We start from the raw sequence: 22,523 nt of genomic DNA on the forward strand, positions 1-22,523 counted from the left end.
GTTGCAGTGTTGGTTAAAGAGGAAATTTACTCAATAATGAGGAAGGATATTAGCTCCAACAATGTGGAATCTGTATGGTTAGAGCTGAGAAACACCAAGGGGCAAAAAGCATTTGTGGGCATTGTACAAATATTTTTCTTTAAATTTAGAGTACCCAATTATTTTTTTTCCAATTAAGGAGCAATTTAGTGTGGCCAATCCACCTAACCTGCACAACTTTGGGTTGTGGGGGCTAAACCCACGCAAACACGGGGAGAATGGGACAGTGACCCAGAGCCGGGATCAAACCTGGGACCTCGGCGCCGTGAGGCAGCAGGGCTAACCCACTGCGCCATCGTGCTGACCTGTGGTGTATATGACCTTGTATATAGACCTCCAAACTGTAGTGGTGATGTTCGAAATGGCATTAAACTGGAAATTAGAGAGGCATGCGATAAAAGAACATCTGTAATTATGGGTGATTTTAATCTGCATATAGATTGTGCAAATCATATTAGTCATTATTCCATAGAGGAGGAATTCTTGGGGTGCATACGGAATGTTTTTTTTGGACCAATACATTGAGGAACCAACTAGAGAACAGCTATCCTAGACTGGGTACTGTGTACTGAGAACAGAATCATTGCGAATCTAGGTGTGCAAGACCCCTTGCGGATGAGTGATCATAATATGATAGAATCAAGGTGGAGAGTGAAGCAGTTGTTTCTGAGACTAGTGTCCTGAATCAAAATAAGGGAAACTATGATGATATAAGGCACCGCTTGACCATGATCGATTGGGAAATGTTACTTTTCAAAAAAAAATAATTTAGAGTATCCAATTCATTTTTTCCAATTAAGAGGCAATTTAGTGTGGCCAATCCATCTACCCTGCACATCTTTGGTTTGTGGGGGTGAAACCCATGCAGCATGGGGAGAATGTGTAAACTCCACACAGACAGTGACCTAGAACTGGGCCCAAACCTGGGACCTCAGTGACGTGAGGCAGCAGTGCTAATCACTGTGCCACCGTGCTGCCTTCGAAATGTTACTTGAAGGAATGTGATAGAGTATAATTTTATTCATAGTTTTTTTCATGTAGGTGCTAGTTGAATGCATATAGCTAAAGAAGCAAAATATTAAAGTGTATTGACTGTGGGAACTCAGTCATTGTCTCATATAATGAATTAACCATTGTATTCCAGTGTATTCAGCACTAAGAACTATTGTTCTCTGTCTAATCAACCAATCAATTCTTAAGGTCCCCGCCAAGCTATGAGACATTGCAAAATGTGAGAAAACCTATCCAGTACTTTTTTTAAGACTGCGCACACACATGCAAAGCTAGTTTTGATAGGCACCAGTCCAATGTTTGATTAACAAATCATCCTCTAAGTAACAGACATTTATTTGAACAAACCAGGAGGTCTCAGCTGAGAATTAAAAGCCAATGAATGTAAATGAGGGGCTAAACCAGAGATAAGAATTGCCTTAAAAGTAGGACCTCGTGGTCGAAGTCCTTGTTCTTTGAATCATCTATCTGTTTGTTTGTGTTAAAAGTGATTTTGTTTGTGCTTAATACTTTTTGCCATGTGTTTGACTTTTTTATGTATTGTTTGATATTTTGTTTCCAAGTTTTTATTCAGTTCTTATTCAATGTATACCCCTGAGTAATTAGCAATAAAGTTGTATTTTTCACACCTCCCATCAACCAGACTACCGATTCTTATTAGAAGGTAAAATAAGAGTCCCAACAGAATGACTGCGGATAGGCATGGCAAACATTCCAGGAGCGCATGGGGTAACTGTAACAATTATCTATTCCTGTCTGACACAAAGGTAACACAGGAAAGGTGATTAATCCTGGCTTACAAGGGAAATTAGAGGTAGTATTCAATCGATGGAAGAAGCACAAAAATTGGCCAAGAAAACAACAGGGGCGGGATTCTCCACAATCGGCGCGATGTCCGCCGACCGGCGCCAAAATCGGCACGAATCAGTCCGGCATCGCGCCGCCCCAAAGGTGCGGAATTCTCCGCATCTTGGGGGACCGAGCCCTCACCTTGAGGGGCTAGGCCCGCGCTGGACTGATTTCCACCCCGCCAGCTGGCGGGAAAGGACTTTAGTGCCCCCCCCCCAGCTGGCGCGGAAATGACTTTGCCGTGCAGCGCATGCGCGGGAGCGTCAGCGGCCGCTCACGGCATCCCCGCGCATGCGCAGTGGAGGGGGTCTCTTCCGCCTCTGCCATAGTGGAGACCATGGCAAAGGCGGAAGGAAAAGAATGCCCCCACGGCACAGGCCCGCCTGCGGATCGGTGGGCCCCGATTGCGGGCCAGGCCACCGTGGGGGCACCCCCCAGGGCCAGATTGCCCCGCGCACCCCCCCCAGGACCCCACCTTGTCCCGCCATTCAAAAGGTGGTTCAATCCAAGCCGGCTGGCGTGGGTTGACAGCGGCGGGACTTTGGCCCATCACGGACCGGAGAATCGCCGGGGGATTTCCGCAGACCGGCGCAGCGCGATCCCCACCCCCCCCCCGCCGAATCTCCGGTGGCGGAGAATTCGGGACACGGCGGGGGCGGGATTCACGCCGGCCCCCGGCGATTCTCCGACCCGGTGGGGGGTCGGAGAATCGCGCCCCAGCTCTGAGGATTGGGAGCAGTTTAGAATTCAGCGAAGAAGTACCAAGCGATTGGTTCAGAATGGGAAAATAGAACACGAGAGTAAGCTTGCATGGAACATAAATACTGACTGTAAAGGTTTCTATAGGTCCATGAAGGGTAAAAGATTGGTGAAGACAAATGTAGGTCCGTTACAGTCATAAGTTCAAAAGATATAGGAGCAGAATTAGACCATTCTGTCTATCGACTCTGCTCTGCCATTCTATCTGGCTGATATTTTTCTCATCTGTTACCTATAATGCTACAGACCAAGGGCTGGATTGCAAAATCAGCCAGAGCATCTCCTCCTTAGAACACATGACCTAGGAACAGGAGTAGGCAATTTAGCCTCCCGACCCTAAACACCTTCAATGTGATCATGGTTGATCCCATCATGGCCTCAACTCCATACTCCATAATCCACTGGCAATTAAAAATCTGTTTAACTCCTTCTTAAATTTACTCACTGTCCCTTCATCCACCGTACTCTGGAGTAGCGAATTCCACAAATTTACAATCATTTGGGAGAAGTAGTTTCTCCTCAATCCTGTTTTAAATTATTCTAAGATTACGACCTCTCATTTTAGAAAGCCGCACAAGAGGAAGTATCTGCTCCACATCTACTTTATCCGTACCTTTTAGCAACTTGTATACCTCGATTTGATCTCCCTTCCTTCTTCTAAATTCTAGAGAGTATTGACCTAAACTGTTAAATCTCCCCTCATACAACAAACCCCTCAACTCTAGAATCAATCTAGTGAACCGCCTCTGAACTGCCTCCAAAGCAACTACATCTTTCCTCAAATAAGGGGACCAAAACTGTGCACAATACTCCAGGTGCGGTCTTACCAATGCCTTGCATAGTTGCAACAACACTTCCTTACCTTTATACTCAATTCCTTTTGCCAACTTTCCATTTGCTTTCCTTATTATTTGCTCCACCTGCATGCTTGTTTTCAGTGACTCATACACAAGGACACCCAGATCCCTCTGCATTTTAGCACCCCGAAATCTCTCCCCATTTACATGATAAGTTTCCTTTCCATTTTTTGACCAAAATGCATGACTTCACACTTATCCATGTTGAACTCCATCTGTCACCATTTGGCCCACTCTCCTAGCCGATCTATATTCATTTGTAAGGCTCTTATTTCCTCATTGCAACATACTGTCCCACCTATTTTTGTCTCATCTGTGGATTTGGCTATCGAACCTTCTATCCGTGATCCAAGTCATTAATATGGATTGTAAATAGCGGGGGCCCAAGAACCAAACCCTGTGCCACCCCACGAGTTACATCCTGCCATCCAGAAAAAGAAATATTTATCCTGTCTCCTGTCCGTCAGCCAGCCTTCTATGCAAGTTAATAAATTACCCCTAATCCCATGTGATCTCACCTTGTAAATTAACCTTCTGTCCGGCACCTGGTCAAACGCCTTCCGAAAGTCCAGATATACTTCATCTACAGGATCCCCATTATCCATTATGCTTGTTACATCTTCGAAGAACTCTTGCAAATTAGTCAAACATGATTGGCCTTCTTAAAACCATGCTGACTCTGATGGATAGCGCTTTGGCTTTCCAAATATCCTGATATTACGTCCTTGATAATTGGTTCCAACAATTTTCCAACAACAGATGTTAAACTAATTGGTCTGTAATTTTCCACATTCAGCCTCCCTCCTTTTTGAATAAGGGCGTTACATTAGCATTTTTCCATTCCACTGGAACCTTTCCCATATCCAGGGAATTTTGGGATATTATAACCAATGGATCAAATATCTCTGCTGTCACTTCCTTTGGCACCTGTAAAAGATAATGGGAGGAATGTCATTTGAAGCATGGGACGGGATTCTCCGACCCTCCGCCATGTCGGAGAATCGGCGGGGGGGGGGGGGGGGGGGGGGGGGGGGGGACGTGAATCCCGCCCCCGCCGGTCGCCGAATTCTCCGGCACCGGAAATTCGGCGGGGGCGGGAATCGTGCTGCGCCGGCCGGCGGCCCCCCCCCCCCCAGCGATTCTCCGGCCCGCGATGGGCTGAAGTCCCGCTGCTGTCATGCCAGTCCCGCCGGCGTTAATCAAACCACCTACCTTACCGGAGGGACTGACGGCGCGGGCGGACTCCGGGGTCCTGGTGGGGGCGCGGGGCGATCTGGCCCCGGGGGATGCCCCACGGTGGCCTGGCCCGCGATCAGGGCCCACCGATCCGCGGGTGGGCCTGTGCCGTGGGGGCATTCTTTTCCTTCCGCCTCGGCCATAGCCTCCGCGATGGCCGATGCGGAAGTGACCCCCTCCCTGCACATGCACGGGGATGACGTCAGCAGCCGCTGACGCTCCCGCGCATGCGCGAACTTCCGCCGGCGGAGACACTCCGGCCCCGGCTGGCGTGGTGCCAAAGGCCTTTCCTGCCAGCCGGCGGCGCGCCAACCACTCCGGCGTGGGCCTAGCCCCTCAAGGTTAGGGCTTGGCCCCTAAAGGTGCGGAGAAATCCGCACCTTTGGGGCGGCCCGTCGCCGGAGTGATTCCCATGTATAAAAATACATGGTGCTCAAACGTGTGGGGCTTGAGTGGGGCGAAAAGTGAATAAAAAAGTGGGACTAGAATCAAGAAAATTCTAGCCAATGTATGATTTGTATCGTCAAACTTTACCTGTCGCGCTCTGTTTGATAGCGATTAGTATATTGACTTTTCCGTCAGGATATTTCTGTGGATTGTGGGACGAAAGAAAGAGAACTCAGGTTGACAGAGAGAGAGTCAGTAATTCAAAAGAAACTACTCCTAAGCAAGTGTCTGCAAAATAGCTTAGTGAACTCACTAAGAAACTTGCACCCATCATTGGTAAGGGAGGCCAAAAAATAAATCCTTCGCGACAGTAAGGCAGACTGAGAAGAAAAACCTAGAGAAATAGGAACCTCTAGTGACCGATCGCTCAACCCTTAACTAAAAACAGGAAGATAGCAGAAAAGCCTCAGTACCCTTGGAAAAGGCCCATCATGGGGATTTATCCTTAATTTCAGAGTATACCTGAAAGGGAACAGCCAGGAATAGAAAGTAGAAAATCCTGAAAAATGGCAACTCTTGTCCTGAAATAAGGCCGAGAGAAATGAAGCAATGGAACAATGGTGGCTAAAATGAAAAGAGGCACAAAGCTCCTGGACGAGAGAGACTTATCCGAAAGGAGAAGTAGCCTGGTCCCGCCGGTAAATACCAGCTTTGATTTACGCCGGCGGGACAGGCAATTTCTGGGCGCGACTTCGGCCCATCCGGGCCGGAGAATTGAGCGGGGGGTCCCGCCAACCGGCGCGGCCCGATTCCCGCCCCCGCCCAATCTCCGGTACCGGAGACTTCGGCGGGGGCGGGGGCGGGATTCACAGCGGCCAATGCCCATTCTCCGACCCGGCAGGGGGTCGGAGAATGACGCCCAGTGTGTCAAGTAGATGACAATGAACTGTTCATGGAAGGATGGAAAGATTTTAAGGAATGGGAATGGTGTAAAGGAGGACATTGGAACCAAACAAGCCCAGATAACACAGTTAGCACTTGTGTATCTGAAATAGAAAACCTCCCATATTACCCCAGCTGGAGGAATTTAGGAAACGATTTCATAGATGTAGGCGTAAAAATTAAAGAAACAATTAAAACAGCAATCAAAATTGTGATAAGTCCATTTCAATGGTTTTGGACAATTTTAATCTGGATTATGAACAATTGGTACTTGTTTGTATCAATAGCAGGAGGAACAATAATAATAGCTATATTACTCCGGAAATTGGGCGTTTTAAAATTATGTCGAATCTTATGTTGCAAATGTTGCAAAAAAGTCACTTGGCAGAAAGAAAGATATCTAAGAAAATTGAATGACAAGGCCCGAAGGAAAGTTTTACGGGTTAGCAATAAACCAAAATATCAAATTATCACCGAGCAGTGAGACATCCGGTCACACATCCCTGACTGGCATGTGTCCTTGACGTCAACAGATGGATGATCTGCGGCCTCCACAAGGCACATACTACGCAGTGGATTTATTAAGGGTCTCGGCGGACAGCGGCGACTGACGAGGAACCCACACATGCTTCATGAAAATAGCTTAAAACTTCAGCAACAGCAGCTTAATGGCACGGCGGGAAAATTGTAACCAATGCAGCATACGATATTGCATTGGAGAGCTGTAATGTAACATTGTTAACGCGTAAGTCACAATTGCTATGAAGGAGTATATGTCATGTATATTATATGAAAGACTATTATATAGAGGAGAGGGAGAAAAGTGAAACATGGCTCACTCTGCATACTGCTTGCAAATGAGAGGAAGTTAGAAGTACTTGGCATGGGAGGTATCCATTTTATTATGAAGGAACGCTCGAACCATATAGATTATTTGAGCAAGGAGGGAGGTTTGAGGTACACTCAATTAAAATGTATGACACATGAGTATGTAGAAAAGCAATTAGGTTAGGGTCTGAATGGGATTGAATGATGTTTGACTACAAATCACGATCAGAAAGCGGATAAAGTTGATAAGTTTCTAGACAATTGTAGCAAAGCAGAATCTGACAGGGTTAAATAAAGCTCCCAACAGGTAGCAGGCAATAGCAAAGCATGGACCAGCCAGAGAACTCCAGTATGTATGTTGACGGGGTGTGTGTGCCTGTCAAGAAATTAATTGGCAAACACGAGGGGTAAAAGTATTTCTGAACTGTGTTAATGTTTTAATAGAGGGGGTTAAAATTGGATAGATAAGAGGATGATGGTGGTAGTTAGTTTAGTGTGTGTTTTACTAACTTGCCTGGCCACAACATCAGGAATAAAAATGATTTTGTTAACGCACCATGGGTCACCATTTGAAAAATTGTATGGGAAATTGCCATGGGTATTTTGTAAAGCACTCATGTCGAGCCACAAAGGGGCTTGTCACTATTATAACAATTTTGACTATTGCTACAATTATAATGATTGCTAAAAATGTTTAAAGCTTTAACACATGAGTTACTCGTGCAATTAGGAGATGAAGAATGTGCTAAAATGAGACTTATTTTGTTGGCTTTGTATTTGGTAACAGGGGGAACTCGAGGGAGGTCTGGACAAGGTAATGGTTAGAAGTAAGGGGAGAGGACCTGATTGGGTTATAACCCATAAGGAGGAATGTATTAAATGCAGCTGTTGGTTGCAACCACTCTCTGCTTGTTGTGTAGCAAATGTTTTTATGGCAGATATACGCTTCATGTTATACGGGGAATGTTAACGGAAGAAAGGAATTTGAAGGAAACATGGCAGAATTTTATAATCTCATGTAATCCAGAGGGTGAACATCATGGTTCAGAATGATGTTAGAAATCAATGAGAGAAAGTCAGGGCCAGAAGCAGGATCGGTAGAACCTTTCAAATTAATGCGGCAAGGGAAGAAGTGGATGGTACATGATATAGTGATTCACAATACTAATGAAAAATGGATAGCAATTTGGATGGAGAAAGAATGGGACCCTGGACTGCCAGTGATGGACAAGAGACCTTTTTGGTTGCTGATAGACTGAGTTGAGTGTTGTTTCCAAGGGACACGAAGGAGTGTCTGAGGTGCTGCCACCCCAAGGAGGTAATATGCTTTGGAGGTGTTAGAACACACAGATAGCTGTTGTGTTACCTGCCTGGAAGTACAGCTACGACTATGGTTTTTAGTGATTGGAATTGAGGATTCTTGTGTCTATCGACACTGGTTTGAGACATGGAAACATTTGAAGGAGAAAACAGTGAACAATTTACAGAAGGAAAACAGGGAGAAGGGCTTTATGTTAGTAAGAGAGATTGGAGGGGCTTCCGGTGAATGTCAATATGTGAAATATCGATGGGAAAATAATTAGCAGGAGGTTAAGGTTATGTTTCAAATGTCAAGAGGGGCTGTAAAAGATAATGGGAGGAATGTTATTTGAAACATGGTTCCAATGATAACCCAAAAGGAACATGAGAAAAAGCGAAGTAGAATGGAAAACAATCCTATAAATGTAATAAAATGCTTAAAAATGATGAAGGGAAGTTAAAGCAGAAGACCCTCAAGGGTTAACAGCAGCCAAAAGTTTTAGACTGCAGACAAGTTATTATCACACAGGACTTCGGGTGGCGGCGATGAGTGAGTGAGCCGCACATTCGGTGGCTCTCACTCCGGCGGGATTTGAGGACCTGGTTCCCGGTTTTGCAGGACTGTGGAGCACTGGAAAGACGGCCACAGACGTGCTGAGGAACGGGCAGAGCTGCATGGAACCGTGGGAGAGCAGAAAGCAGCAAAAACGGGAGAGGAAAGGACAAAGGCGAAGTGTAGGGGAAGCTGACCCGGGTGCAAAGATGGTGGACCTACGGACCTCAGACCCGGCGATCCAGCAAGCGCTGGAAAACATGCTGCAGGTGATAAAAAAGCAGTTTTGAATCGTTGAAGCGGGATGACTTGGACCCACTTCAGAAGGCAGTGGATCAATTGAACCAGAGATTGGATGCCCAGGACGAAAAAGTTAAGGAGCTGGGGGAGGCGGTGGAAGAGCAGGCAGACGCGCAGACGATTGCTGCGCTAGAAGTCGATATGTTGAAGGAGAGACAGAGAAGACTGCTGGACAGAGTAGAGGAGCTGGAAAATAGAGACGGCAGACAAAATCTGAGGATCATCGGCCTCCTGGAGGGGGCTGAGGGAGCAGATGCCACAGCGTTTGTGGGGGACCTGTCGATGCAGCTGATGGGGGCTGACGCCTTTCCGCGGTGTAGCCACCTAAAATGGCTGATTCCCGATTAATTTGGCCAAAACCCGATATAAAATGGCTAACCGAAAAGGCTGATGGGCAACAGGACTCAAACGGATGGCTGCAGGTAAAACAGTGTATTCGCCTCTGGGGGAAGCCAGGCAGATCAAATCATGCAGCCATTTAAAAACAAACCAGCCATCTGCATAGTGAACAGCCATCCCCGGGAACAATTGCTATACATTAACATTTGTGAAGCTACTCCAGACCTCTCGGCACCAAGAGAGGCTAACACAAAGAAAGGTGGGCAACCACCCCCCGATCAAGGAATGCCCCATTATTGGAGCATATCGAACCGAGTGATTGGGACCAAGTCCAATCACTTGGAACCAGGGTCAAGGTCCGCCCCGAGAGGCGGGAAGCCCCGAGGAACTATAAAAATAGGGGCCAAGTTCAGATCGACCCTTCTCTTCCTGCTTGCAACCTTCGCAAGAACCTTCGACAAAGAAACAAGTAAGCTTGACTCCAGCGATCGCTACCCGATAGAGACTCCTAGCCATCGACCTGTATCAGCCTTTGAATCCCGCAGGCCAGATCCAATTCGATAAACCATTCGTTTCCCTGACCTGGTGGGCCATTCCTCAAGTTAAGTATTGGCCAGTAGTGGTAGGTTTTGATATAGACAGTAGGATTATTGTATAAGTATTTATTGCTGTATATATAATAAATGATCGTTGTTTTAACTCTTACTAAGCGGTGTGCTGTATTATTAATCATAACTTGAGCTTGAACCACGTGGCGGTATCAGAAAGATACCTGGCGACTCGTGAGCAAAGGTGACAGAATTAGAGCTAATAAAACTAAGGCTAATAAGAGCAACAGCGGCCACCGGAGCTGGAGGGGGCACATAGAGTACAGGCGAGGCAGATGCGTCCGGAGGGGTCCCCCCCGTCCGATGATGATCAGGTTCCACAGGCTTGTGGAGAAGGAGCGCGTGTTGCAGTGGGCAAAAAGTGCTAAGAGCAGCACGTGGAATAACAGTGTTCTTCATATTTATCAGGACCTAAGCCAGGAGGTGGCCAGGCGTCGAGCTGTCTTTAAACAAGTTAAGGAGGTTTATTTAAAAAGCACGTGAAGTTTGGTCTGCTCTTCCCGGCTCGTCTTTGGGTCACGCATCAGGGCCAACACCACTACTTCTCCGAGCCCGAAGAAGCGATGGACTTCGCAAGGGATCAGGGGCTAGTCCCGAATAATGGACGCAAGCTAGGGTCCGAGAGTTATCGTTTGGGGAGATGCCTACTACGCCTGGACTGACGGTCGACTGTTTACTGCTTTAAAGGTGCCATGTGTTGTATTTTTGGGCAGCTTTTGCCTACGGGGGGTGTGGGGGGAGGGGATTCCCCCTCTCGTATGCTCTTTTTTTTCTTTTCTCTTTTTTCTGCTGTTGTTGGTATCTTTCGTCGTGTTCTCTGGGTGTGCTGGAGCCTTCATTGTAACATAAAGGTGGCCGGTAAGCAATGGGGATTAAAGATGTTGGTTGGGATTTTTTTATGTCTATGGTTTTTATGTTTGTTTAGGGTGGGTGATATACGGGTACTGTGTTACTGTGTTGCTATTTTATTAATGCTTAGAAAGGTACGTGAGTTAACACTTATCTGTGTGCACAGCTGGAACTGTATTGTACCTGGAGCAGCCTCACGGTGCTGTTTGATGTTTCCATCTTGTTTGATCTTTCCCATTATAGGGAGACTGCTCCAGTGGGTCGGAATGGGGATGGTGTGTTGATGAGTGGGGAAATGAGGTTGGGGAAACAATGGGAGTGAGACAAGTGGGCGCCGGAGGGTGAGTCACTGGGCTAGCAGATTGGCTAGTCAAGGGAGTCAGGTGGGATGTGTGAATACAGCCAATAGATGGCAAGGGTGGGGCTATCGGGAGATGTTGCTGGGGGGGGAGGGGGGAGGGGGGAAGTGATTCTGCTGACGTGGGAGGGGTCTGAAGTAGGTAATGGAGAGGAGGTCAAGGGTGGAGGCGGCCAAGAGGCGATGCATGGGCTGGGGGCGGGCCCAAGAAAGGTTATGGCTGACCGGCGTTGGGGGTGGGGGGGGGGGGGGGGGCGGGGGGGGGGGGGTGGCGGTGTGCCCCCCAACCAGGCTGATCACCTGGAATGTCAGAGGACTAAATGGGCCAGTCAAAAGGGCACGTGTGTTCGCGCACTTGCGGGCTCTAAAGAACAAAGAACAAAGAAATGTACAGCACAGGAACAGGCCCTTCGGCCCTCCAAGCCCGTGCCGACCATGCTGCCCGACTAAACTACAATCTTCTACACTTCCTGGGTCCGTATCCTTCTATTCCCATCCTATTCATATATTTGTCAAGATGCCCCTTAAATGTCCCAATATCCCTGCTTCCACTACCTCCTCCGGTAGCGAGTTCCAGGCACCCACTACCCTCTGCGTAAAAAACTTGCCTCGTACATCGACTCTAAACCTTGCCCCTCTCAACTTAAACCTATGCCCCCTAGTAATTGACCCCTCTATCCTGGGGAAAAGCCTCTGACTATCCACTCTGTCTATGCCCCTCATAATTTTGTATACCTCTATCAGGTCTCCCCTCAACCTCCTTCGTTCCAGTGAGAACAAACCAAGTTTATTCAACCGCCTTCTTGACTACCTTCTCCACCTGTGTTGCCCCTTTCAATGACCTGTGGACCTGTACTCCTAGATCTCTTTGACTTTCAATACTCTTGAGGGTTCTACCATTCACTGTATATTCCCTACCTGCATTAGACCTTCCAAAATGCATTACCTCACATTTGTCCGGATTAAACTCCATCTGCCATCTCTCCGCCCAAGTCTCCAGACAATCTAAATCCTGCTGTATCCTCCGACAGTCCTCATCGCTATCCGCAATTCCACCAACCTTTGTGTCGTCTGCAAACTTACGAATCAGACCAGTTACATTTTCCTCCAAATCATTTATATATACTACAAAGAGCAAAGGTCCCAGCACTGATCCCTGTGGAACACCACTGGTCACAGCCCTCCAATTAGAAAAGCATCCCTCCATTGCTACTCTCTGCCTTCTATGGCCTAGCCAGTTCTGTATCCACCTTGCCAGCTCACCCCTGATCCCGTGTGGCTTCACCTTTTGGACTAGTCTACCATGAGGGACCTTGTCAAAGGCCTTACTGAAGTCCATATAGACAACATCTACTGCCCTACCTGCATCAATCATCTTAGTGACCTCCTCGAAAAACTCTATCAAGTTAGTGAGACACGACCTCCCCTTCACAAAACCGTGCTGCCTCTCACTAATACGTCCATTTGCTTCCAAATGGGAGTAGATCCTGTCTCGAAGAATTCTCTCCAGTAATTTCCCTACCACTGAAGTAAGGCTCACCGGCCTGTAGTTCCCGGGATTATCCTTGCTACCCTTCTTAAACAGAGGAACAACATTGGTTATTCTCCAGTCCTCCGGGACATCCCCTGAAGACAGCGAGGATCCAAAGATTTCTGTCAAGGCCTCAGCAATTTCCTCTCCAGCCTCCTTCAGTATTCTGGGGTAGATCCCATCAGGCCCTGGGGACTTATCTACCTTAATATTTTTTAAGACACCCAACACCTCGTCTTTTTGGATCACAATGCGACCCAGGCTATCTACACACCCTTCTCCAGACTCAACATCTACCAATTCCTTCTCTTTGGTGAATACTGATGCAAAGTATTCACTTAGTACCTCGCCCATTTCCTCTGGCTCCACACATAGATTCCCTTGCCTATCCTTCAGTGGGCCAACCCTTTCCCTGGCTACCCTCTTGCTTTTTATGTACGTGTAAAAAGCCTTGGGATTTTCCTTAACCCTATTTGCCAATGACTTTTCGTGACCCCTTCTAGCCCTCCTGACTCCTTGCTTAAGTTCCTTCCTACTTTCCTTATATTCCACGCAGGCTTCGTCTGTTCCCAGCCTTTTAGCCCTGACAAATGCCTCCTTTTTCTTTTTGACGAGGCCTACAATATCACTCGTCATCCAAGGTGCCCGAAAATTGCCGTATTTATCTTTCTTCCTCACAGGAACATGCCGGTCCTGTATTCCTTTCAACTGCCACTTGAAAGCCTCCCACATGTCAGATGTTGATTTGCCCTCAAACATCCGCCCCCAATCTATGTTCTTCAGTTCCCGCCTAATATTGTTATAATTAGCCTTCCCCCAATTTAGCACATTCATCCTCGGACCACTCTTATCCTTGTCCACCAGTACTTTAAAACTTACTGAATTGTGGTCACTGTTACCAAAATGCTCCCCTACTGAAACATCTACCACCTGGCCGGGCTCATTCCCCAATAACAGGTCCAGTACCGCCCCTTCCCTAGTTGGACTGTCTACATATTGTTTTAAGAAGCCCTCCTGGATGCTCCTTACAAACTCCGCCACGTCTAAGCCCCTGGCACTAAGTGAGTCCCAGTCAATATTGGGGAAGTTGAAGTCTCCCATCACCACAACCCTGTTGTTTTTACTCTTTTCCAAAATCTGTCTACCTATCTGCTCCTCTATCTCCCGCTGGCTGTTGGGAGGCCTGTAGTATACCCCCAACATTGTGACTGCACCCTTCTTATTCCTGATCTCTACCCATATAGCCTCACTGCCCTCTGAGGTGTCCTCTCGCAGTACAGCTTTGATATTCTCCCGAACAAGTAGCGCAACTCCACCTCCCCTTTTACATCCCCCTCTATCCCGCCTGAAAGATCTAAATCCTGGAACGTTTAGCTGCCAATCCTGCCCTTCCCTCAACCAGGTCTCTGTAATGGCAACAACATCATAGTTCCAAGTACTAATCCAAGCTCTAAGTTCATCTGCCTTACCCGTAATGCTCCTTGCATTAAAACATATGCACTTCAGGCCACCAGACCCGCTGTGTTCAGCAACTTCTCCCTGTCTGCTCTGCCTCAGAGCCACACTGTCCCTATTCCCTAGTTCTCCCTCAATGCTCTCACCTTCTGACCTATTGCTCCCGTGCCCACCCCCCTGCCATACTAGTTTAAACCCTCCCGTGTGACACTAGCAAACCTCGCGGCCAGGATATTTATGCCTCTCCGGTTTAGATGCAACCCGTCCTTCTTATACAGGTCACACCTGCCCCGGAAGAGCTCCCAGTGGTCCAGATAATGGAAACCGTCCCTCCTACACCAGCTGTTTAGCCACGTGTTTAGCTGCTCTATCTTCCTATTTCTAGCCTCACTGGCACGTGGCACAGGGAGTAATCCCGAGATTACAACCCTCGAGGTCCTGTCTTTTAACTTTCTGCCTAGCTCCCTGAACTCCTGCTGCAGGACCTCATGCCCCTTCCTGCCTATGTCGTTAGTACCAATATGTACAACGACCTCTGCCTGTTTGCCCTCCCCCTTCAGGATGCCCTCTACCCGTTCGGAGACATCCTGGACCCTGGCACCAGGGAGGCAACATACCATCCTGGAGTCTCTTTCACGTCCACAGAAGCGCCTATCTGTGCCCCTGACTATAGAGTCCCCTATTACTATTACTCTTCTGTGCTTTGACCCTCCCTTCTGAACATCAGAGCCAGCCGTGGTGCCACTGCTCTGGCTGCTGCTGTTTTCCCCTGATAGGCTATCCCCCCCCGACAGTATCCAAAGGGGTATATCTGTTCGAGAGGGGGACAACCACAGGGGATTCCTGCACTGACTGCCTGCCCTTCCTGGTGGTCACCCATTTCTCTGCCTGCACCTTGGGTGTGACCACATTTACATAACTGCGATCTATGATGCTTTCCGCCACCTGCATGCTCCTAAGTGCATCCAATTGCTGCTCCAAGTGCAACCGAACCATGCGGTATGTGAGGAGCTCCAGTTGGGTGCACTTTCTGCAGATGAAGCCATCCGGGACGCTGGAAGCCTCCCGGACCTGCCACATCTCACAGTCAGAGCACAGCACCCCTCTAACTGACATTGCGTCAATTAATTAAGATTAAAATTAAAATTTGTCTTTTTAAAAAATATTTTTTAAAAAATTTCAAAGTTACTGTCAACTATCTGTTTCCTAGCACTAGATTTCTAATAGAAATGCGATAGCTAACTATAGTACTCTCCGATCTCTGGCTTAGATATCCCTCTAAATTATAATTAGGTTATTCTGTTTAATTAGTTACCAAATACTAGCCACTCTGGCCACAGTTTTTCTGTGATGTCACTTCAGTTTCCCCCCGACACACACAATTTGAAAAAAGGTATAAAAGTAAAAATAAGTAAAAATCACTTACTTACCTTCTTACCTTCTGAGTGTCTTAGATGTTCTCAGGTTCTCTCGCTGACAGAGACTGCTCCTCCACCTCCGAACCTTGACCTGCACAATGCTAATAATATAATAATAATATAATATGGCACTTACCTCACACCAATGGGTCTTATTATTAGGTTAGAGGAGGAGGGCGGGTGGGAGACACTACACGTGTAGTGTCTCGGGTTTCCTCTCCACCAGAATTTATTGGTTGGGGGGGGGGGGGAACGACTTCCCAGAGGTCCGCGGGTTGAACTTCCGGTTCTCGCCTTTTATAAAAACAAATAAAACAGAAAAGAAGAACAGACACGGGACCAGGTAAGGGTTTTTAAAGTCGCTACTCACCTCCCAGAAGGCCCCTGCGCACCCCTGCCGCCGAAATCCAAAGGGCTGCTCCTGTAAAGGTAAGTGGTTTTAAAGTCGCTACTCACCTCCCAGAAGGCCCCTGCGCACCGCTGCCGCCGAAATCCAAAGGGCTGCTCCTGTAAAGGTAAGTGGTTTTAAAGGCGGACATAATTACGTTGCAGGAGATACATTGAAACTGTCTGACCAGACTAGGCTAAGGAAGGGCTGGATCAGCCAGGTCTTCCACTCGGACTTAGACTCTAAGTCCAGGGAGGTAGCAATTATGGTCAATAAGCGGGTTCAATTTGAGGCGGAGGGCGTAATCGCAGACGGGAGGGGCAGATTCCTTATGGTAAGGGACAAGCTGGAGGGGAGGAGAGTGGTGCTGGTGAACATGTATGCTCCGAACTGGGACGATGCTGACTTTATTAAAAGAGTGCTGGGGAAGATCCCAGACCTAGACTCACACAAGTTGATGATATGGGGTGGACTTTAATACTGTCCTCGACCCGGGGCTAGACCGGTCATGTCCCAGAATGGGTAGGCACACAGCAATGGCAAGGGAGCTGATAGGGTTCATGGAGCAAATGGGGGCAGTGGACCATGGAGAGCCAGACAGGCGACGGGAAGGGGCTATTCGTTCTACTCGCATGTTCATAAAGTATACTCTAAGATTGATTTCTTTATCTTGAGCAGGGACTGTGTAGGGGAGGTAAAGAATACGGAATACTCGGCAATCACTATCTCGGACCATGCCCCACATTGGGTGGACCTATAGGTCGGTGGGGTGAATTACCAATGCCCGCAATGGAGGTTAGACGTAGGATTGTTGTCGGAGGAGGGGATATGTGAGAGACTGTGGAAGTGTATGCAAAATTATTTGCAGGTGAACGATACGGGGGAGGTTTCAGCAGCGACCCTGTGGGAGGCGCTGAAGGCAGTAATGAGGGGGGAGCTGATCTCAATTCGGGCTCACAGGGATAGGGCGGACGGAGCAGAAATGGACAGATTGGTTAAGGAGATTCACCAGATAGACGAGGAGCATGCGGGGTCCCTGGGGGAGGACGTCCTCAGGGAAAGATGGAGACTGCAGGTGGAATTAGGGGTGCTATCCACGAGTAGGGCCGTGGAACAACTGAGGAATGCAAGGGGAGTGGTGTATGAGCATGGGGAGAAGGCCAGCAGATTGCTAGCGCAACAACTCAGGTAGAGGGAGGCAGCAGGGAAATAAGTAGAGTGGTGGACGGGAAGGGGAACAGAGTGGAGGACCCGTCAGGACTGAATAAGGTATTTCGGGAATTTTATAGTAAGCTTTACCCTTCAGAACCCCCGGAGGAGCCGGAGATGAAACGGTTCCTGGACGGACTAAACTTCCCAAAAGTAGGCGGGGGACTAGTGGACGGGCTGGGGGCCCTGATTAGAGTGGAGGAGGTATTGGGGGGCCTAAAGGCCATGCAGTCGGGGAAAGCCCCGGGACCGGATGCATACCCAGTAGAGTTTTACAAAAAGTTCTCGGGAGATAGTGAGACCGGTCCTGATTAGGATTTTTAATGAGGCGAGAGACAGAGGGATCATGCCTCCGACGATGTTGCAAGCCACCATCTCGCTGATATTAAAGCGGGACAAGGACTTGGAATCCTGCGGGTCATACAGGCCAGTCTCCCTGATCAATGTGGACGCCAAGCTCCTGGCCAAGGTCCTGGCGATTAGAATTGAGGATGTGTACCGGATGTGATTGGGGACGACCAAACAGGGTTTGTGAAAGGCAGGCAGCTGACAGCCAACTTGAGAAGACTGCTTAATGTGATTATGATGCCCCCAACGGGCAAGGAGGTGGAGGTAGTGGTGGCAATGGACGCTGAGAAGGCCTTCGACCGGGTGGAGTGGGACTATTTGTGGGAGGTACTCGGACGGTTTGGGTTCAGGGAGGGACTGGTTAATTGGGTCAGACAATTGTATCAGGCCCCAAAAGCTAGCGTAAGGACGAACAGGATAATGTCAGATTGCTTCAGACTACATCGCGGGACCAGACAGGGATGCCCACTCTCGCCATTGCTGTTCACGCTGGCCATAGAACCGTTGGCAATTGCACTGAGCTGCAAAGGGGTGGAAGGGAATGACTGGGGGGGGGGGGGGGGTGGAGCACAGGGTCTTTTTCTATGCGGATGACCTGCTCCTGTACGTGTCGGACCCACTGGCCGGGATGGAAAATATACTGGAAACATTGAGGAAGTTTGGCCGGTTTTCAGGGTACAAATTAAATATGGCCAAGAGTGAGATGTTTGTGGTGCCGGCAAGGGGCCAGGAGAATAGACTGAACGATATGTTCCTGGAGGGGACCGTTGCGAGTTTGAGGGAGTTGGAGGAGAAAGCTGGTCTGGAAAGGGGAAATGACTTTAGGTACTTACAGGTGCGGGACTTTGTACGCAGACAGGTCCCATCCTTCCCACGCCTCCCGCCAATAGGGATCCAGGACAGAATAGCCTCTAGAGGAGAAGGAGGAGGGGGTAGAGTCTCGGATATTTACAAGGTGCTCATGAAGGGGGAATAGTCCCAGACGGAAGTACTGAAACTCAAATGGGAGGAGGAGCTCGGCGGGGAGATGGAAGATGGGTATGGGCGGAAGCCCTGAGTAGGGTAAACTCAACCGCAACATGTGCCAGGCTCAGCCTGATTCAGTTTAAGGTCATTCACTGGACCCACATGACGGTGGCGCGGATGAGCAAATTCTTTGGGGTAGAGGACAAGTGCGCTAGATGCACGGGAGGACCAGCGAACCACCTTATTACCTTTTTGGTTCTGTTTTTAATTTAGCTCCTAACTGTTCACACTCCCTTAGCTGAACCTCTGTCCTTGTCCTACCTATGTCGATGGTGCCAATGTGAACCACGACAACTGGATCTTTACCCTCCCACTCCAAGTTCCTCTGCATCCCAGATGAGATAACCTGAACCGAGCACCAGGTAGGCAACACAACATTCGAGATTCTCGATCCTGGTCACAGAAAAGTGTCAATGCCCCTAACTATACTATCCCCGATTACAACTACATAAATTGGGGAATTTATCATGGGGGACAAAGAAATGGCTGAGCAATCAAATACATACTTTAAGTTAGTCTTCACAAATGAGGACACAAGTAAGATACCAGAAATGTTGTGGAACGCAGGGTTTAATCAGAGGGAGGAACTGAAGAAGATTAGTAGAGAAATGGTGTTGGGGAAATTGGTGGGATTGAAGGTCCCAGGGCCTGATAATCTACATTCCAGAGTACCTAAGGAAGTGGCTCTAAAAATAGTGGGTACATTGGTGGTCATTTTGCCGGATTCTATTGACTCTAAAACAGATCCTACAGATTTGAGGATAGCTAATGTTGTTCCATTATTTAAACAGGGAATTATACTCGAATAAACCTGACGTTGATAAGGGGGAAACTCGAGAACGCATTCTCAAACACTTTATATCAGAGACCGTAGAAAACAGTGCAAGATCGGACAGTCAGCATGGATTTATGAAGGGGAAATCATGCTTGACAAATTGACAGGAACACTTCAAGATTTAACCAGTAGAGTTGATGAGGGGTAGTCAGTGGATGTGGTTTATTTGGATTTACAAAAGGCTTTTGACAAAGTCCCACATAAGAGATTAGTGTGTAAAATTAACGCGCATGGGATTAGGGGTAATGTATTGAGAAGGATAAAAACTGGTTGGCAGACAGGAAACAAAGTAGGAACTAACGGGTCTTTTTCAAATTGGCAAGTAGTGACTAGTGGTGTACTGCAGGGTTTGGTGCTAGGACCCCAGCTATTCATAATATATATTAATGATTTAGATGAGGGAACAAAACGTAATTTCTCCAAATTTGCAGATGACACCAAGTTGGGTGGGAAGGTGAGCTATGAGGAGTATGCAGAGATCCTTCAATGTAATTTGGACAAGTTGAGTGAGTGAGTACAGTATAATTTGGATAAACGCCAGGTCATTCACTTCAGTAGCAAAAACGGGAAGGCAGGTTATTATCTGAATGGCCAAGAATTAGAAGAAGCGAATGTGCAACGACACCAGGGTGTCTTCATACATCAGTCACTGAAGGTAAGCATGCAGGTACAGCAGGCAGTAAAGAAGGCAAATGGTATGCTGACCTTCATTGCAATAGGTTTCGAGTATAGGAGCTGGGGTGTCTTGCTGCAATTATACAGGGCATTGGTGAGGCCACAACTGGAATATTGTGTGTAATTTTCATCTCCTTATCGGAGGAAGGATGTTCTTGCTACAGAGGGAGTGCAGCAAAGGTTTCCCAGACTGATTCCTGGGATGGCAGGACTGACATGTGAGGAGAGATTGAGTCGGTTCGGATTGTATTCACGAGTTCAGAAGAATGAGGGGGATCTGAGAAACCTATAAAATTCTAACAGGACTAGATAGGGTAGATGCAAGAAGGATGTTCCCAATGGTGGGGTTGTCCATAACCAGAGGTCATAGTCTGAAGATATGGGGTAGACAATTTAGGACAGAGTTGAGGAGACATTTCTTCATCCAGAGAATGGTGAGCCTGTGAAATTCATTACTACAGGTATTAGTTGATGCTAAAACGTCGAATATATTCAAGACGCAGTTAGACATAGCATTTAGGGTAAAGGGAATCAAAGAGTATGGGGGAAACGCGGGATTAGACTATTGGGTTAGATGATCAGCCATGATCATAATGAATGGCAGAGCAGACTCAAAGGGCTGAATGGCCTCCTCCTACTCAGATCTTTTATGTTTCTATCATCTAGAACGACAAGGGCAGCAGAAACACCTATTCAGGCAAGGGCTTTCAGGTGACTGACAGATAATTGCCACTATCAGACTGTTAAACTAGGCTGTTTAATTTACCTCAAAAATCTGACTTTTACTCTAAAATTCAACTGGAAAAAGATTTACCAGTTGAATTCCCATTTTGAACCAAATTCCCAATATATTCACTCGGTCTCTGACTCACTCAGGTGAAGTCTCCCTCATTGACCATGCACCCTTACTGTTCTTTGTGTTTAATTAGTTAACATTTTACACCCTTATTTTTATTTTAAATGCACTTCCCGTAATTAATCGCATTTCCCAGGTAAATACTGAAGAAATATAATTATTAATATTCCTGCCAACTTGCTGTTGTTATCTCTGGCATTACCCTGTTCATCTCTATTATACCAGTGGTGGGAGTGACATTGGCCGGCCAACACACCAATGGGTCAATTGAGGCCCTTAAATTGATAATTAATGCCTCAACCCGCCATCACCAGGATTTAGCCGACAACAGGAGAGGTCCATGCCAAGTTGCCAGCCAACAAGTCTCCTTGTGTGAGCTGGTATTGAGTGGGGATGGGGGTGTTGTAGCCAAACTAGACTTCTGATCCCATTGGAGGAACCCTCAAAATGTAAACATCTCATGTTATCTACCTGATGGCTTTCAGACCCCAGCCCCACCGCACTCACTGACACCCTTGACAACGCCAAACACAAAGTTCCACTCCTTTGCAGCTCGCCTCTTCATGGCCCCAGTGCAGTCAAACAATCATGGTCACCCCTCTTCAGTGGCACTACTAGCACATCAAGATCTGTTGGCCTCTAATTGGCCAGGCCAGCAGCTCTCTGAGGTGGGGGCTCTGTCCCTGAGGCACGCAAACTCACTTCTGTCTATTCATGGTCAATAAATGATGGAGGGCAGCCTTCTTTCCCCTGGATGGTCCCACCCATCTCTTTCACGGGTGGCAGAGACTAGAGCATCCTGTAAAATTCAGCCTTTGGTCATTTTTTGCTGCTTTTCCTTCACTTACCTGCTCTAAATCATTATCCATTACTGTATACAATAGAAAATCTTCCCTTGTCGAGATTTGTACACATTAGATTTAAGAGGAATCCCATACCTATATAGGATCTCCATTCTCTTATTACCTTTACCCACCTCTTCTGTCCAATTAATATCAGGGTTGTTGAATCCCCCATGATCATTACTCTTTGGTTTTTACTCAATTCCTTAATTTGTCGTCTGCATATTTCTTTCTCAACCTCCCTTCTGTTATGGGATACCCTTTATCATCTTTTAGCTGCAACCTTTTTTACTACTGGCTTTATGTTATCCCTACAAAATGGGATAGCTATCCCTATTATAGTTGCTCCAACCTCCTTTTTTCCCCTTTATTTTCCTTCTTCAGCTGCCAAACTTTAGGAGGGTATTGGCAACCATGGATTTCCATTGGATTGGTCCATGATTATGCTTGGTAAAGTGTTCCAGTTGGCTTCAACGTTTGACTGACCAAGAAAATCTCCTGCACTTTACCATCTGCCGCTGGCACATTGGAAGGATTTACAGGCTGATAATCAACCAGTTTGGCAATTATATACACACCTTTCAGGGCCATGAAACCCTGAAATGGGGCTTGAATCCAGCGGTACGGGTACTACCACTGCATCGCAAGGCCCTCTTGTCCTTCTCTTTCTATCTTTCCTAAATACATTGGGCGGGGTTCTCCGCTTGCCAACTCCAAAATCGGGAA

This window comes from Scyliorhinus torazame, chromosome 18 (assembly GCF_047496885.1).
Source record: "Scyliorhinus torazame isolate Kashiwa2021f chromosome 18, sScyTor2.1, whole genome shotgun sequence".
Lineage (NCBI taxonomy): Eukaryota > Metazoa > Chordata > Chondrichthyes > Carcharhiniformes > Scyliorhinidae > Scyliorhinus > Scyliorhinus torazame.